The 20,316-nt window shown below is 41.8% G+C and overlaps 1 pseudogene; it reads right to left on the bottom strand.

Annotated features, from left to right (window-relative positions):
* Positions 1-2,861: 2,861 nt before the first annotated feature.
* Positions 2,862-7,127, bottom strand: LOC143740188 (uncharacterized; annotated as a pseudogene).
* Between the last annotated feature and the right edge of the window lie 13,189 nt (positions 7,128-20,316).

Raw genomic sequence — 20,316 nt, 5'->3', positions numbered from 1 at the left:
TGTCATGCATCCATTTACTGGATGAAGAAGTAATATCCTATTTCTCTCGACAGTTCTTTTTAGCTGCCCCTTTAAGACAACAATCCATTGTTTGTCCACATTGCTTACACATGTTGAACACAGCCATAACAACCTTTTTTGTTTCTCACTGCCCTGTTCAACTGATTCTCGCACTACTTTCAGTCTAGTTGTGCTCAGTGTTCCCTCCCTGGGGAAATCATGGTATTTTCTCAGTTTTTTTCAATATCTAAAACATAAATTTTCCCCCCATAATTTTCTCATTTGATAGAAAAACCGGTGTATAAAATTTTGCATGCTTACCTTGAGACTTCCCCATATTGGCTGCTTCTCTGTTCTCTGAGGATTTCTCTTCAACGCGCGTTTTCCTGATCTGTTAGGCGTCCCCAACAGACCCGATTTTTCCTTTTAACCCAAATCGGTCGGGTTGCACTATTAGTGCCCTCCTAATTAAGGTTTACCAAAAACTGTTCTGGTTCCCCCTAATTAGCCTCAGTGCCTAAAAACAATTTGCTCCGTCGTGGAACAACTAATTTTCAGGTTGCCTATCTGTTTGAAATCTCTTGATTTGTTACAGACCTCAATTAATCTCAGATAATTTTCTCTCGTATCTGTTTGAAACCTCTTGATCTATATGTAGATCTCAATTAATCTCAGATTACGTACCACAGAAACAGCCCTCAGCCAATATGGTTCACTCACATTTCATACCCGAAACAAAATACTTTTCCCCAAAAGAAAATATTTTAGACGTCTCTTACCAGAGATATGTTGGTTGCCACGGGTTCGCTTTCTTTTGATTCCAGTGGAGCCCCTACCGGACCCGATAGCGGCCGGCCCCTCTCTCTCAAGCTTACGAGGTAGAGCTGGAACTGCTCAGTCCAGGTGGCCAAACACCGTCCGCTCTCAGGTCCAGAAGGCACTTCCAAGGAACCCCACTCTGACACCAAATTGTTGTGGCAAAAATTCTGTTAAACATCATCACTGTGTAAGAGACACTCAGATTCAAATTAATAAAAAGAAAAGTATTTATTCTTGCAAGAATAGGTTCAGTCTAGTACACAGAAGTTACGCTGTGCAAGAGAGTGACACACAACAGGAAGATATGAGACAGCCTTTATACTGTTTTCAAGGTTCCTCCTCACCCGCTGTACCTTTCACCCACTCAGATAAGGTCCTTACTGCTGTTCAGTTTCTACTTAAAGACACAAACTGGTACTGAAATAAACTGGCCAAAACTGACCGTCCCTAAGGTCAGAGGTCCTGTCCCATATGTTCCTGAAAAGTCACGCACAAGCACGTACACACATATACTTTTATACATTGAATAGGTTCTTTCTCTTATGATACCTGTTTGGGATCAATGACTATTAAAATTTCCACAACACCCTCAACCACTTAAGTGTGCACAGCAAACAAAAATGGGAAGACGTGTTCCACCCTGGTGCTCCACACTCACGACAAATGTTCACCCAAGTGTCTAGCCTCCCCCTCGGCGCACTCAGCCTTGACTTGAACCAAAAAGAAACAAAGAAAAATTAGTGGGAACAGTACTATTACAGTCACCACAACATCCATTTAAACACAAATATAAGATGGTTGACGGAATTAGTTGGCGCGCAAATAATCCGCCTATCTCGTCCGCGTTGCGGTCCCTAAATACAAAGGCAGGCGGTGGTTAGACGGAAAATACACACTGTGATAGGTTTACACCGTGCAGCCAACGGCCCAATCACACTAGTCAACCAACCTTGATGTTGAAATAAACTAACCCAAACCAAGAAAAAAAATAAAACCAACCAAAACCAGAAAAGGCTACTAAAGTTAAACTTAAGGAAAACAATATTCCATCACACAAAACAGGTATAAGCAAATCATGAAAACAGCAGCACGACCTGAGTTGACCACCACGTGGTACGCAGACTGCAAAATAAAACAAAACAATCAGGCAATGATCTGTTCCAAAAAAAGAAAAAATACAAAACTTTCCCTAAATCATACATACCACACAAGAATTACACGCACATCGCGTTATCAGGATACATTCGCGGGTGTTCTGATGAAACACACAATAATCCCCATTAGACTCGACTAAGACTGTAGAAAGCACGCCACAACATATTGCGATAGCCAACGTACCTTAAGCTTTCAGGTGAGCGCTTGACGCCACTCCGAGGGCACGCCGTCGAAACAGCTACAACAATCACTTCAGAAATAAAACACATACTCTAAGCATTTAAAAACCACACGAGCCGTGCACAACTTCCGTCACCTACCTTGACTATAGTGATCCTGAGAACCGGACGAGGGGCGGGTATGACGCAGCCTATGTTCTAGGGCTTCCCGTCTACGCGCTTAAATACACCGCCCCCATTTACCTCATCCAACCCATCCCATATAAGGGTCGTGACACAAACAGGAGACGGGAAATCCCCTCCTACTACATTCCACCCCCCCCCCCCCCCCTTCTTTTATCGGCGCCCCGACGATAAGTCGTTTCAAACAGGAAAAGTAGAGATGGAATTAATGGCTAAACTACGTTTAACCTGTCTAACGCCAGGGCCTATACAAAGCCAGAACGACCTGAGACGCAGCCCTGGAAGAGCAAACAGTCCCACCAGCGCCCCCCTGTACAGTCTGAGGAAGATGGTACAAATTAGGATGTTGTCCAGCAGTCAAGCGAGCCGTCCGTCGTAAGGGTGGTCGGGTCTCCTCAGGCAAGGTTGGGCCTGGATGGTCAATTGGGGCAGTAGGAGGGGTCAACGGCCTTGCCTCCTGAGCATCTAGCGTAACCGGAGGCAACCTTGCGACCTCTGTTACTGTCGACAGATTGCGAGCGTCTCTCACAGGGCCAGCACTTGAACTGGGATCATCCGAACTTGCAGGTATACCAGCCACAAATCCTCCTCATTAACATCCTCCTGGGATGGCTCCAGTGTTGCGGATGGTCGATCCTGAGGAGTGTTCTGGGGCTCTGGCTGTAGTTGTGCTTTCAGCATTGTCCGATGTACATGTCGTACTTTCCCAAGGTCGTTCACCGGTGCGATCATATACACGAATCCCTTACCTTTGGGTACCTTCAGCACCTGATAATCCACAGAGCTCCACCGATCTTGAATTTTGTTTTGGCCCCTTACCCTACCATTACGCAGGTAAACGCGCTGACCCTCAAATAGAGGCACTTCCTTTACCCTCTTATCGTGATAGGCGTGCGGCAGCACTTGCCAGTCTCTCTCTAGCCCCCTCAAATGCGACCTGCAGTCGGGTCTCATGTTCCTGAATGCAGTCATGTACCGTACCAGTCCCGACTCCCGTACTCTGCCCAACAAGAAGTCTACCGGTAGTTGGGGATCTTGACCAAACATCAAAAAAGTGTGGAGACTCCCCAGTCGACTGATGTGGAGTAGTATTGAAAAAGACTAGCTGCGGAAGGCAGGAGGCCCAGTCTCTTTTTCTTGAGGCAGGTAGGGTGCGCAGCAAGTTATGCATTGTCCTATTGAAATGCTCACATTGACCGTTGCCAGCGGGGTGGTACGGTGTGGTCCGTGACCGTGTAACTCCATACAACCGGCAAAGCTGCTGAATTAGGTTGCCCTCGAAACTACGACCCTGGTCGGAGTGGAGACGACTAGGCACCCCGAACTTGTAAAACCAATCTGTCACGAGAACCTGGGCCACCGTAGAGGCCCTCTGGTCCCGGGTAGGTATGGCCACTGTAAACTTACTAAAAATGTCTGTCATGACAAGCACATTTTCTAGGCCTTTATGTGAGGGCTCCAATACTGTAAAGTCCATGGCCAAAATCTCATTAGGCCGTGAAGCCAAAAGATGTCCCATGAAGCTAGGGGCAGCGGGATTCGTATGTTTCGCCACTTGACACCTCTCGCACTCTTGGCACCAGCGCTTTACTTCCACTGCCATTCCCGGCCAAAAGCAGCGTTGACGGACCAGCTCCATTGTCCGTTCCACCCCCTGTTGCCCATGATCATGGTGTAACTGGGTAAGTACATCTTGCTTCAACACTGCTGGTAGAACTACTTGAAACACCTCCTCACCACCATTATGTTGAAGAGTGCGACGGTGTAATACCCCATCCATCTCCACCAGACGATCCCAGTGCCGTAATAACGCCAATGCCTGGGAGGATAGTGCTTGACGCATCATTAAACCAGGGTACATCTTCTGTTTCCGAAGGGTCCAAATCGCTTGAATAACCGGGTCTGACCACTGGAGAGAACATATATCAGAGGCAGAGTGATGGGGTAAAGCGAAGATGGGCGTTTGGGTTACCTGAGATGATGGTACCACTCCGGTCTGTTGGAGCAGTTCCGGAACAGAGGTGGTGATATTCTCTGGTGAATACTGTCGGGATAATGCATCCGCGTTCCTATTTGCTCTGCCCGACCAGTTTCGAATTTCATAGTCGAAACAGGCCAATTGGGCCACCCATCGCTGCTCCGTTGCCCCAAACTTGCCCAAGGCAAGATGACTCAAGGGGTTATTATCGGTGTAGATAATACACTTTTGCCCCAAGAGATACTTGCGGAACTTCTCGGTAACTGCCCATTTCAGGGGCCAAAAACTCTAATTTCATTGAACTGTAATTAAGCATGTTACGTTCAGGGGGACGAAGACCACGACTTACGTAGGCTATTGGCCGGACTTTACCGTCCTGTTCTTGCGACAAAACTGCTCCCAAGCCACTATGGCTAGCGTCTACTTCCAGGATGAAGGGTAGTGTGAAATTGGCATAAGCCAATACTGGGGTGGAGGTAAGTTTAGCTTTCAATCCCTCAAAGCTCTGCTCACAGGCCTCGGTCCAGGCCCCTGCCAGTCCTTGTCCGGTCCCTTTCCGAGCCCTCGTACCAGCCAACTCTGCCACTAACTTATGAAGGAGTGCAGCTATCTTCGCAAAGTCCTCCACGAAGAGCCGATAATAGCTGGTGAAGCCTAGGAACGAACGCAGCTCCGACACCTGGCTTGGACGTCGCCACTGGGCCACTGCCTCGATTTTCCCCAGGTCCGTAGAGACGCCAGCGCTGGAGATCACATGTCCCAAATTTCCAGCCTCCTGCTTAAGGAAGGTGCACTTCTCCAGCTTGGCTTTAAGTCATTCCTGTCCCAGTCGGCTTAACACCCCCTCTAATCTTTCCAGGTGCTGTGGAATGGAAGAAGAGAAAACCACAACGTCATCGAGATAAAGTAAGAGAGATTGACAATGCTGTTCTCCAAACAAGCGTTGCATGAGGCACTGGAAAGTACTTGGGGCGTTGCAGAGGCCGAAAGGCATACGGTTAAACTCGAATAATCCAAAAGGAGTACAGAAGGCTGTTTTGGCTTTATCCTTCTCTGCCACCGGAACTTGATTGTAACCGCTGACTAAGTCGAGTGTAGAGAACCAATGGGCCCCAGAAAGGGCATCCAACGATTCTTCAATGCGTGGGAACGGAAAAGCATCTGTGCGTGGACTACCGTCAATTAAATAAAAAAACTCGTAGAGGCAAAGGCTACAATCCTTTTTCCGCACCAACACAATGGGGGATGCATAGGGACTGCAGCTCTCCCGAATAACCTGCGTCTCCAGCAGTTGATTGATATGGGCTTTAACGACCTCGTACTCAGATGCAGGGGTGTGCCGGTTTCAGAATTGGTGATGACGGTTATGACGTGAGTCAAATGTGACGGTTCGTAACAACCGTTCTCTGGTGGGGGTGAGGGGGGGGGGTTGTTGCGACGTTTGTCTGTTATTATAGGACAACTTAGTTTGAATAAAGGAGCAGACACTGATCTACTTGCTCTACGTTTATTTAAAATGAACAGCAAGACGACAAGAAGTGAATGTGCTTTCCATTAAATTAATCACACACAGTAAACAAATCCTTAACAAAAAAAAAACTTTACAATGAACGTTCTTTGTTTTAAATAAATCACACACAGTAAACAAAACCTTAACAAATTTTTTTTTACAATGAACTGCAATTTAGACGCGCAAACTGGGTGCCGGTGCGGTGAGACATAGCCAACATGCTCGGGCAGATTCAGCTTGAAGTCGTTCATCCTCGGATAGGGCGCCGCGCCTGCTGTTACTATAAAAAGCTGTGCACACAGCAATGCGAAATGGGATCTTGCCGGTTTTGCGCACCCAACGCGTCATTTTTGCCGCGCGCACCTTCGCGCTCGTACGGACCATAGACAGCAAAAGAAACGGACGCGTCGAGTATAAACAAGGCTTTACTCCATGTCAGCGCGCGCTCTGATCGGTAAAGGGCCAGAGATTTCTCCCGAATCATCTCCAGCAGTAGCAGAAGCACCACCACTAACTCCGCCTCCGTTTCCCTCGTAAGCTGATATTAGTATTTAAGCATTCTCTATGATAAAAATGTTTGTAAAAAATATTTTAATAACACGGTTTTGGCGGTTATAGAGTTCTAATGACGGTGTTCAACTATAACCGTCGGTCTCACGGTTATATAATAACCGTCACACCCCTCCTCAGATGGTGGCAACCGTCTATAGCGTTGCCGAACCGGAACGTTGTCTAACAGGGGGATTTCATGGGACATAAGACTAGTGCAGCCCAAATCTCCCTCATGAGCTGAAAACACCGTCTGGTGCTCAACCAACAATGCCCTTACCTGTTGGGTCTCCTCTCTGCTAAGATTAGATAAATCAAGGGCATCTATTTGGCTACGAACTGGGCTGGGAGATGAACCCGCAACTTCAATAGCCCTCAACTCAGCTACGCCCTCAGGCAAACTGACCACATCCACCCCGCGCAAATAACCTAATTGGGTGCGAGCGTAGAGAAGAACATCAGTAGTACCAACATTTACCATAGGAACATAAACTGTACCCCTGAACACCCGCACTAAAGAGGGAGATGCCAACAAGCCACCCGGCAGGCCAGAGTCGAGAGGCTCAAATAAAGCAGTACTACCAGACAAGTGATCTGCACAGGTCACCCTGACAAACTTGGTCACACCCCCTGGAATACGCTGAACCCTACCCTGACTTAGTTTAACAACACTCTTCACCTCAGGGAGGGGTTCCACACCTGCCTGATAACACTGTTGTAAGGCTTGGAACACCTGACCAGGTGCCTGAAACATGGTTGGTAACTCAAACAAAGCAGGTCCATGTAGAAAAAACAAAAGTTCATAGCATTTGCTAATGATGTTCATCCCAAGGACCCCCGGGACGCTAACACCCCCGGGAGGATCTTTTACTACAAGAATGCCGCAACCAGGTATGACCCTACCACACAAGAAAACATCCAATTCTAGATAACCCAAATAAGGAATGGCCAAACCATTAGCAGCCTTAAGCTGAAGCCACTGGCAAGCCTATAAACTCCCTGTCTTAAAGTGTTGCAAAAAGAAACTCTGTGACAGTAGACACCATGCAGCCGGTGTCCAATAAACAGGACACCTTCATCCCACCCATAAGAATGTCTATATGGGGGCAGGAGGACATTAAATTTGCTGCGCTACTTACAACACAAGAGCCTATAAGGGCCCCACCCGAGCTGTGGCTCAACGGTTCGTAGGCATTCGTTTTCCGACCCCTGTTGGGAGGCTAAAGGTCTAGTAGTAGATGTGGAAGGTAACGCTACAGAGTGAGACCGGGGACGAAAGGGAACCCTTGCAGCATCACACTCCCTTGCAAAGTGTCCCGGACGCTGACATTTCCTACAAATTATAGGGCCATCACGGGGCGGTCTCACATACCTCTGGTTATTCTGAAGCAAAGCGATACTTTGGGTTAACTGATTAAGCTGGTCTTGCTGTTGCTTAAGAATTGCTTTAAGATCCCCCAGTTCTGAGCCTAATGAACCATTACCCAACATGGTAGAGGAACCCCCCTGAACCCCATACTGAAGGCCATAGACCGATGGAACAGAGTGACTACAGCCTCGAGCCCCCCCGGGCATGCCCTCCCGCTCCCACCTAATGGCCTCTCCTCTGACATCCAACAGGGTGCTTGTGGGCTGGCTTCGCACTAGTTGTTTCAACTCTCTGCGGAGAGAACAATCAGAAACATGCTCAATAAATTGGTCACGTAATAGCACCTCGAAATTCAACGTGCTCGCTGGTGCAACACGTTTTACTATATCCAAAAGGCGCATCAGAGCCAAAGAAAACTCATGAAGACTCTCCCCCTCTTGCTGTTTCCTGGAAAAGAAAGCCTCTTACAATGCAACATATGATTGACTACAGCCATACAGTTCTTGCAAGATCTTAATAATGATTTCTGGGTCTCCCCGCTCTGCATCTGAACGATATTTAATTTCATCCCTGGCCTCACCTTCCAAGTGATCAATCAAAAAGAAAGCTTGATCAACAGGAGCCAAATGATGGGCTCGCATACATGCGCGTGCCTCCTCGACCCACTCGTCAATATTCATACCAGAGTTACCTCGAAACATAGGGCACTTTCTATCCCGTGGGATAAGAAAGAGTCTCTCAGCAACAGTTCTAATACCTTCGGCAGCCATGCTTGTAGATGGCCTTGCTGCAGTATTGTCAAAGTGGGCCGGAATAGAATCAGTTCACACAGTTGGTACCGGCTCCTGGCGCAGACTTTCATTTTCGGCTCTCAGTTGTAACACAATGTCTCTAAGCTGTATCAGTTCATCCTCCATGACTGTAAAAGAATAAGACAAGAGAGAGAGAAAAAAAAAAACTACACCGGAAACCCAGGGAAGAAGTTCGGTCAGAAGGGACCTCAATTAGTCCAGGGCTTGGGCATCACCTCAGAGTCAGAGTCGGCTGCTGTTTTTCCATAGAAGAAAAACCCCACACACCAACAACAACAAAAAACTTCAAACAAAATATTGATTAATATAACCCTACCGAATCCACGTCTCTGCTTTTACAATGCAACCATCCTGCCGACTACGCCAGTTTGTAACCTGGCCAATACGTTCAATATATTTTGATTCAACGAATACTGACTACGCCACCTCAGGAGTTTAACCCAAGGAAGTAAAGAAAGGAACTCAGGTTCGGTGGTGCAGTGAAAAGACAGAGTCGCTTCATACAATGAACAAATTAGTGAGTTTATTTGGTTAAGAAATCCATTCGACTGGCATCGTTAAGCCCAATATAAATAATGGAACGTTTATTTAAACAGTAAAATTAGCATCACGTTAAAAACAAGGCATTCCTCCTGACACACTGGATGCAAGCACAGAATCACATCAAATTCACAAATACCCCTTTTCCACCAAAGCGTTTTGAGAGCCGGTTCGGAGCCGGTGCCAGCGCGCGAACCAGTTCTTTGTGTTTCGACAGCCAAAGAACCGGTTCTCGGCCAGGAAAACTGGTTCCAAAGCGGCACCAACTCTTTGCTGGACTAGAACCAGAGAACCGTTCTTTTACCACGTCAGGCTTACGTCGGGGGCTGGGGGCGGGTTTAGATGTGTCCTAAACATCTTTTCTGACCGCAAAGCCAGGAGAAACATTTGCAGAAACACGATGTAGTCCGCCATTGTAATTGTTATGCTTGAAGTTGGCGCAAGCGTTTCTAGCTTTTTTTTTATTTTTTTTATTGAAAACATTATGTAAGCAAAGAAGAAAACAGTCACAAAATAGAACAAATAAACGGAGAGAAAAAAAAGACAAGACAGGTGTACATAACTAATCAGAAAAGATTACATATCAAAGGAAAAGATTAAAAGACTTACATATTTCAATTGTTTTTAAAGCCTTCTTGGTTCACGAGTTAGAGATAATCCCAAAGTAATGTTGTACTTGCATGCGTTTCTAGCTGAGACGTAAAGCGACGTACACAGTGACGTAACGACGTCGTTCGCTGGGCGCTCTAGAAGTGGAAAAACAAACAGGTTCTGAGGAGGTTCGCAAGTTGAACCAACTCCGAACCAACTTTGAACCAGCACCAGTTCCGAACCCGTTCTTTTTTGGTGGAAAAGGGGTAAAAGAAAGAAATATACAGTTCCCACAAAAGCAAACAAAGAAAATTATTAATGACCAAAAATAACAACCATTGCAAGGCGTACGTTACCTTTGGGGTGGCAGCCTAGCCAAAAAAACAAATGTGCCCTCAACCACTTAAGTGTGCACAGCAAACAAAAATGGGAAGACGTGTTCCACCCTGGTGCTCCACACTCACGACAAATGTGTTCACCCAAGTGTCTAGCCTCCCCCTCGGCGCACTCAGCCTTGACTGGAACCAAAAAGAAACAAAGAAAAATTAGTGGGAACAGTACTATTACAAAGTCACCACAACATCCATTTAGACACAAATATAAGATGGTTGACGGAATTAGTTGGCGCGCAAATAATCCGCCTATCTCGTCCGCGTTGCGGTCCCTAAATACAAAGGCAGGTGGTGGTTAGACGGAAAATACACACTGTGATAGGTTTACACCGTGCAGCCAACGGCCCAATCACACTAGTCAACCAACCTTGATGTTGAAATAAACTAACCCAAACCAAGAAAAAAAAATAAAACCAACCAAAACCAAAAAAAAGGCCACTAAAGTTAAACTTAAGGAAAACAATATCCCATCACACAAAACACGACTAACCAAATCATGAAAAACAGCAGCACGACCTGAGTTGACCACCATGTGGTACGCAGACTGCAAAATAAAACATAACAATCAGGCGATGATTTGTTCCAAAAAAAGAAAAAATACAAAACTTTCCCTAAATCATACATACCACACAAGAATTACACGCACATCGCGTTATCAGGATACATTCGCGGGTGTTCTGATGAAACAACCAATAATCCCCATTAGACTCGACTAAGACCGTAGAAAGCACGCCACAACGTATTGCGATAGCCAGACCCCTCGCTATTGGCGGGCCAAAGGGGTGCCGGGCCAGCCCCAAAAAAAGCTAGTGTTACATCTAATATGTTGTGTAGTCAAGTGTTTTATGGATATCCATAACATTGCTTCTGTGTAATGTGGTGTAGGCTAGGATACCTGGTCATATTGCTGTTGGTTATATGTTTAACGTGATGATTACGTGCTGCGCGACTAGAGTTGATTATTAAATAAGTTATACATACTGTAGGCTAATAATAATTGTGCCCCTTCATACATTTCATATGCACCCCTTAAGACTGAGGTCTGGCGACGGGTCTGGCGATAGCCAACGTACCTTAAGCTTTCAGGTGACGCTTGACGCAACTCCGAGGGCACGCCGTCGAAACAGCTACTTTATTTATTTATTTATTTATTTCACTTCAGAAATAAAACACATACTCTAAGCATTTAAAAACCACACGAGCCGTGCACAACTTCCATCACCTACCTCGACTATAGTGATCACCGCCCCCATTTACCTCATCCAACCCATCCCATATAAAGGTCGTGACACAAACAGGAGACGGGAAATCCCCTCCTACTACAGAAGGATAGTTTCTCTGCAACTAATAAGGTGAATCACCTTATTCTGAATTCAACAAATTAACTGAATGATTGTTTGTTTTATAAAACATCGAATGCAAAATCACATACTGACAATTCACACTAATGCCAAAGTCTATGAAAAAGTGGTTTGGCAAAATGATATTTACATTCCACTTAGTCAGGTGATGATTCCAGTGGAATCATCTTTGGGAGCAATGAGAAGATCCCTGTAGTCTGTATCATGCTTTTTATAATTTATGCTGTATCATTTATTTTTCAGAAGGTACCTTAGGGAAGGTCCTGACAATCTGGAACTTGAATATACTGGGGGTTTTTTTAAATGTAATTTATTCCCTTGCTCATAGCTGAATTTTCAGCATCATTACTCCAGTCTTCAGTGTCACATGATCCTTCAGAAATCATTCTAATATACCGATTTGCTGTTCAAGAAACATTTCTTATTATTATCAGTGTTGAAAATAGTAGTGCTGCTTAAAATTGTTGTGGAAACCATGATGCAGTTTATTTTTCAGGATTTAATTGCATTTATTAAATTTATTAAAGCATTTATTAAATAGAAATATTTTGCAACATTAGAAATGTCTTTACTGCCACTTTTGATCAATTTAATTCATGCTTGATGAATAAAAGTATATAAATTTCTCTCTTTTTTAATCTTACCACAAATGTTTGAACTGTTTTCAACACTGATAATAATCAGAAACGTTTCTTGAGCAGCAAATCAACATATCAAAATGATTTCTGAAGGATCATGTAACATGTAATGCTTTATTCACAGGAATAAATTACATTTTAAAAAATATTTTAAATTGTAATACTATTTTACAATATTGCTGTTTTTACTTCATTTTTGATTAAATAAATGCAGAGTTTAAAATATTAAACAATAGTAGTGTTTCCAAACTTTTGACAGGTACTGTATATTTTCTGCATTATAATGTGATCTTTTTTTTTCATATTGTATATAATCCATAGGGACTTAATGCACAAGTGTTTGTAGTACATAAACCAATCATGAAATTATAAAATATAGGGGAAAAAATATTATAGATATTGGTGGTTAGAATCTGAAAGATCTGAAAAAAGCCCATACTTTTACCCACTCATAGACTCTTCCCTCCAAAAAAGCAGGACAGAAATGGTTGAAAGTGGACAAATAAGATGGATTGAAACATGAGGTGTAAATGGGAATGTGTCTCCCTTGTCTACTTGTGGTCCAATTGACCAAAACGCTTCTTAATATCAGGTCTAAATAGGGCCTATGTATTTAAATGTCTGTCGTTTCTTTGTGGCCATTTCTTCATCAGCTACATATGGTGAGGCAAGGGACTAAGGAATTTACAATCAATCACAGTTGGGGATAAGAATCAGGGTTCAAAAAAGCACTTTCTGTGATTTGGGGAGACATGGGTTAAAACAGGGGTTAAGGCCTCAATATACTTATGGTGATGTTATTTTTAGTTCTTTGCTTAGGGGTGAAAAAAAAAGTGAAATATCTTTAAAACATCCCGACGCCGCCCACATTTAGATTAATATGTATATTAGCTGCACGCTTTCCTCTCAATAGCAAAAATGACAGCCGTGAGAAAAAAGCAGTTAGGAAATGCATCTGATTTTAGTTATATATGGATATGTTTGCACTAGCTCTGCAATTCAGCACAGTCACGTCATGTTTATTTATACAGCACTTTATACAATAGAATGCTTTAAGGCAGCAGCTTTACAATATTAAACATGAAAAAACAGTGTCAATGTTGCTTTCAGTTAGAATTACAACTTTGCTTTCTAGTATAAAGCTCTCCAGTGATTTCATGTATTCACTTGCTTGCGTCTGACCCTGATAGACTGAACATAAGAATTGAACCAGAAAAGATTTCCACCCCAAAGAAGGCAAAGCCCCTGAGAGAGTATTAAGGGCGGCTTTCGTCAAACTGACAGTTTTATTGCCCCCCATAAAGCCCCGCCCCTCCCCGTTTATGACACGGTGGGAAATTCCCACGCTAGACCACGCCCCTTCCGGATTGGTCATGTGACCGTGGGAATTCCCCGAGGTACTCAGCCCTCCCCTCCCTCCCACTTCCGGCCTGTACACCTGTGCTTGGAATTATGAAAGGTATTAAAAAAACGTTGTACAAAGTTAAAATACGCGTCTTTAACGTTCATACATTTGTAAAATGTTCAAAGCGTTAAAACATCAATGAAAAAGTTTAAATTGCATTTTCTTAAAGTTATCAAAATGTGTATTAAAACATAGAAAACAACATTTTAAAAATGTACGACACGCACGACACACCTCCACACCTGGAGCATGGAGGAAAGTGCATACAGAACCCATGCGTGCACACACCCACGTTCTTATGTCTCATTGGACAGCTGCGACTGACGCTTACCCTGCAGCGGCCTGTTTAAAAAGCCACAAACTCAACGTGCACTCACTTGTGATTTTAGCTAGTAGATAACTATTCAGCTACAACTGCTTCTTCTATGGAAGGATTTAATTCTAGCACCGCGAAAAATACATGCAGTTTCTTCACGAACCTACGGAACATGTGGGATATGGTTTTCATTTGATTGATCAATGTAGATAACGATGAGAGATTTACACGGAATACAACAGAGGACCCCCGATTTGGTTCACAGAGCTTCTCTTTAAACACATGGATTAACAAACGGATTACAAATGGGGATACAGACTGCTCGCGGACCACGTTAATAACGTTACCCAGAGGATTATAATACATCGTGCAGTGAAGCTGAGAGGGTCAGGGGCGCAGATGGCACTAGGGACGGGGGGGGACATGACCCCCCCAGATTCATAGTGACCCGATCCGTCCCCCGCCCTCACTATCCCTACGAAAGGCGACAAAAATCGGTAAAACAGAGGATTAACCAGTGTTTTCGCTATGTACAGTAGCCAAAGTAGTGTCCCGGCCCGCCGCTGCTTCAGAATCGGGTCGGGGCAGACGCGGGCTGACACACAATAATAATCTACACCGGTCACCATTACTTTGTTTGTACCCACGTTCTCACAACACGCTGTTCTGTTGTCAATAAACACACGATGCCATCATGCCACCGACGTTTACACTCTCTCTTCTGTGTGTGTGCTACGACTCCTGAGTGACGTCGCCGGGGTCCTATGAGGAGCTGGTAGCTGCCTCAATCGTGCCTGTAGGGGCGGACCGGTAACCATAGTGATCATATACAATCTATGACTGAGCTGAGTCGGTGATTTTCTGAACTGAAAAAAATAGACTGTATGAATGCCACATAAAGGCAATGAAGAGACAAAAAACAATCACCTCATTTTTTCAAAAACCAAACAATGTAATTATCCTATGCCTGTTGACTTTCCCAGATGTGGCAGATTAGATTTGTTAAGGGGAATAGCTAGGCTGACAATAATGGCAAGAAGGCTTTTGCACTTAGTAAACACAGCAAAATGTGGAGACCATAACTATGCATTTAGGTGAGTGGACAGAGACAAATAATGAATGAACACAAAAAGAATGGTTGGATAAATCAAACAATTTATCGTCGCCAGTAAATAATGTTTTATCTTTTAACCCATTGTACTGTATAAATTGACTGAGGTATGTTCACTGTCGTGTAAGCCACTAAAAAAATAATTATAATAAGTAAATTTGTGTGGTGCAAGGTTTATGCAAACAACAAATAAAGGCCTACATAAACTTTTGACATCCTCTTATAGCAGGAAATCATGTTTTTTCTATTGTATGGACTGGAGCAACGGAGGATATAGATTCTGAAAATTATGGGCTATGAAAAACATTTCTTAATTTGTCATACATCATTTGAAAGATATTTCTAATCTATAAATTGCAACAAACTTGTAATTAACACTTAAATTTAAAATTGAGTTATTCTTAGACATTTTTGAAATAGTAGTTTTAGCCATTAATTCTCAGGAATAATAGCGCATTTATGAACTTTGGAGGGCTCTTATTTTGTAATACAACATCAGAATGTCCTGAAACTGTGCAGGTGTCACGGTCAGAAGGTGTACTCTACATCTGAGGTGAAATTGGGCAGTGTAAACTAGGATTTTTTTTTTTAGTGATTTTCTGAATATAAAGCCAAAACAGCGCATTTATGAATTTTGGAGGGCTCTTATTTTGTAATACAACATCAGAATGTCCTGAAACTGTGCAGGTGTCACGGTGAGGTGGTGTTCTCTCCATCTGAGGTGAAATTAGGCAGTGTAAACTAGGATTTTTTTTTTAGTGATTTTCTGAATGTAAAGCCAAAACAGCGCATTTATGAATTTTGGAGGGCTCTTATTTTGTAATACAACATCAGAATGTCCTGAAACTGTGCAGGTGTCATGGTGAGGTGGTGTACTCTCCATCTGAGGTGAAATTGGGCAGTGTAAACTAGGATTTTTTTTTTTTTGTGATTTTCTGAATGTAAAGCCAAAACAGCATATTTATGAACTTTGGAGGGCTCTTATTTTGTAATACATCAGATTTTCCTGAAACTGTGCAGGTGACACGGTGAGGTGGTGTACTCTCCATCTGAGGTGAAATTGGGCAGTGTAAACTAGGATTTTTTTTTTAGTGATTTTCTGAATGTAAAGCCAAAACAGCATATTTATTAACTTTGGAGGGCTCTTATTTTGTAATACAACATCAGATTTTCCTGAAACTGTGCAGGTGACACGGTGAGGTGGTGTACTCTCCATCTGAGGTGAAATTGGGCAGTGTAAACTAGGATTTTTTTTTTAGTGATTTTCTGAATGTAAAGCCAAAACAGCGCATTTATGAACTTTGGAGGGCTCTTATTTTGTAATACAACATCAGAATGTCCTGAAACTGTGCAGGTGTCACGGTGAGGTGGTGTACTCTCCATCTGAGGTGAAATTAGGCAGTGTAAACTAGGATTTTTTTTTTAGTGATTTTCTGAATGTAAAGCCAAAACAGCGCATTTAGGAATTTTGGAGGGCTCTTATTTTGTAATACAACATCAGAATGTCCTGAAACTGTGTAGGTGTCACCGTGAGGTGGTGTACTCTCCATCTGAGGTGAAATTGGGCAGTGTAAACTAGGATTTTTTTTTTAGTGATTTTCTGAATGTAAAGCCAAAACAGCGCATTTATGAACTTTGGAGGGCTCTTATTTTGTAATACAACATCAGAATGTCCTGAAACTGTGCAGGTGTCATGGTGAGGTGGTGTACTCTCCATCTGAGGTGAAATTGGGCAGTGTAAACTAGGATTTTTTTTTTAGTGATTTTCTGAATGTAAAGCCAAAACAGCATATTTATGAACTTTGGAGGGCTCTTATTTTGTAATACAACATCAGATTTTCCTGAAACTGTGCAGGTGTCACGGTGAAGTGGTGTACTCTCCATCTGAGGTGAAATTGGGCAGTGTAAACTAGGATTTTTTTTTTAGTGATTTTCTGAATGTAAAGCCAAAACAGCGCATTTATGAACTTTGGAGGGCTCTTATTTTGTAATACAACATCAGAATGTCCTGAAACTGTGCAGGTGTCATGGTGAGGTGGTGTACTCTCCATCTGAGGTGAAATTGGGCAGTGTAAACTAGGATTTTTTTTTTAGTGATTTTCTGAATGTAAAGCCAAAACAGCATATTTATGAACTTTGGAGGGCTCTTATTTTGTAATACAACATCAGATTTTCCTGAAACTGTGCAGGTGTCACGGTGAGGTGGTGTACTCTCCATCTGAGGTGAAATTGGGCAGTGTAAACTAGGATTTTTTTTTTAGTGATTTTCTGAATGTAAAGCCAAAACAGCGCATTTATGAACTTTGGAGGGCTCTTATTTTGTAATACAACATCAGAATGTCCTGAAACTGTGCAGGTGTCATGGTGAGGTGGTGTACTCTCCATCTGAGGTGAAATTGGGCAGTGTAAACTAGGATTTTTTTTTTAGTGATTTTCTGAATGTAAAGCCAAAACAGCGCATTTATGAACTTTGGAGGGCTCTTATTTTGTAATACAACATCAGATTTTCCTGAAACTGTGCAGGTGACACGGTGAGAAGGTGTACTCTACATCTGAGGTGAAATTGGGCAGTGTAAACTAGGATTTTTTTTTAGTGATTTTCTGAATGTAAAGCCAAAACAGCGCATTTATGAATTTTGGAGGGCTCTTATTTTGTAATACAACATCAGATTTTCCTGAAACTGTGCAGGTGACACGGTGAGGTGGTGTACTCTACATCTGAGGTGAAATTGGGCAGTGTAAACTAGAATTTTTTTTTTAGTGATTTTCTGAATGTAAAGCCAAAACAGCGCATTTATGAATTTGAGGGCTCTTATTTTGTAATACAACATCAGATTTTCCTGAAACTGTGCAGGTGACACGGTGAGGTGGTGTACTCTCCATCTGAGGTGAAATTGGGCAGTGTAAACTAGGATTTTTTTTTTTATGATTTTCTGAATGTATAGACACAACAGTATATTACTATTTTAGGATGGATAGATGGATGGATCGATAGATAGATAGGTAATTATAAATAGACAGACAGACAGACAGACAGACAGACAGACAGACAGACAGACAGACAGACAGACAGACAGACAGACAGATAGACAGACAGATAGATAGATAGATAGATAGATAGATAGATAGATAGATAGATAGATAGATAGATAGATAGATAGATAGAGACAGACAGACAGACAGACAGACAGACAGACAGACAGACAGACAGAGATAGATAGATAGATAGATAAATAGACATAGATAGATAGATAGATAGATAGATAGATAGATAGATAGACAGACAGATAAATAGACATAGATAGATAGATAGATAGACAGACAGATGATATGTAGACAGATAGATAGACAGACAGATGATAAGACAGATCGAGAGAGAGAGAGAGAGAGAGAGAGAGAGAGAGAGAGAGAGAGAAAAGAAAGAAAGAATAAATTAATGTGAAATAGCCTTCGCCGGAAGATCAATTGTTTTCAATCCAGATGACGGTCTGACAGTCTTACCGTGATAGCCAGTGTATACGCGCACCACGAAATATAGGGGCGGCTAGTTTGACCGCTCATTTCGAGGTGGCGGCTGGCTTTACCGCAGTAACAGATGCGGGGGTGTTTGGAAGAGTCCATTTCCAAAGGGGACTTTTTACAGTTTTATAACAAATAAAATTATGTCGCAGAAGACGTTGTTTTTAATTAAAGAAAAGTTTCGGTTTTTACATATATTTGAAAAGTTTACTATCACATTTTTTAAACTTTTAAAAAAAGTTAAAATACAAAGGTTATTCGTACATTTTACTACGTTATCAGAAAATGTTAGAGAAAGTTTTTTCTTTTTTAAAAATTATGTATCTTTACAGACCAAAAAGTATAATGCTTCAAAGTATGAAATAGAAGTTTTTGAACATGTATATGATTTGAACATTTATAAATGTGTGTGTTGCTAAAGCAGAAGTCTATTTTCTTTTAAATAAAGATTTACCTTTTATTTATGCTTTTATTTCTTTAAAACAGTCTGATGACATGCATTATTTCTGTGATTAATTGATTAATGTTGCGAGGGGGTTTCCTCACGTGTAAAAAGCGTTTTAGATGTGTTTGTGACAAACATATTGTATTTACTTAGACTTTTTAAATTTATTTAACATTTTAAATGTTTGTCTTCTGACCAACTTACATTTCATATGAATTACCTGAGGCGTTTAACAACCACATATAGGGAATGCATGTTGATTAGTAAGTTTCAGGGATAGTGCGTGCAAACATGCAATGTTCGAGAAAGCTCATATTGTTGTAATCTTTCAGAGGTCTCACTCACCCACAAACGTAAAACTTTGTGTTGGGAATATCCAGGCATAGCTTTACTAAAATAAACTTTATGGAAGTCATTTTCAAACTGTGAGTATGCTTCAACATGTAATTAGCCGATACCATATTTTATATATTAATATTATGGTTCCATGTTGCTTTAAAGTCTTTGTTTGTTATTAACTAATACCTTTTTAACTAACACCTCAACAAATTAAAGAAACATATGAGCTAAGGAGCTAATGTTCTCTAATCCCAAATAAACAGATAATGGACCATTCACAATCCACAATAGGTTAGATATTACTTAGTATGACACTGTTCACATCTTGTTTCTCAGACTGTATGTGTTTTAGATTAAGACTTTTCTTTGAGAGCTGTCAACATTCAGTGTTTATAGGAATAAATGACCATTAAGAATTTAAGTGATAGTCTTTCTGTTTGAGAATGTTTGACTATCCCTCTATCTATGATGCTGAAATACACAATGTATTAACACGAAAAGTAAGTGCATGCTGTTTTAGACTTCAACTATTAATCACATCTGACTATTGCACTGAGAGATATATTAATTAAAGCTTGAGTTAAGTTAGAATCAAACATATCTTCATACCTATTGTGTTCTGACACAAAGACACATCAATTGTTCTAACAATTATTTTTGTTTTATAAATACACTTTTCTTATTTCTACAAATATCTGTGCTAAATATGGAGTTAATACACAATGAAAACGAGAATAATGCTACCAAATACGTCTGACACAATGTTTTTAAGAATAAGCAGTGTTTTAAAATACAGATGTTTTTTCTTTTGACAAACCTACAATTCAAATGATCTCACCCCCGTGGTGTTTAACATCCAAGAGCTGAAGAAGCAGTTCTTTATGCAAAAATTAATTAAAAAGACAACAATTGTACAAATAGTTTAAGTCGACATAAACGAAACACCCCAGATCATCCCAGAAGTTATAGAAAACATTTACAATATGGAAATAGATTCTGTCAGTTTTGTAATGCAAACACATTTGAGGGTTAACGTTACCTGTCCTTGTAAAGGCTATGGATAAATTTCAAGCATAGTCTTTATGCAACTGTAACCCAATAGTAG

Source organism: Siphateles boraxobius, unplaced genomic scaffold (genome assembly GCF_051911475.1).
Source record: "Siphateles boraxobius isolate OS27281-9 unplaced genomic scaffold, OSU_SipBor_1 17, whole genome shotgun sequence".
Taxonomy (NCBI): Eukaryota; Metazoa; Chordata; class Actinopteri; order Cypriniformes; family Leuciscidae; genus Siphateles; species Siphateles boraxobius.
The sequence above is the reverse complement of the archived record's forward strand: the minus strand, read 5'-3'. Positions and strand labels throughout refer to the sequence as shown.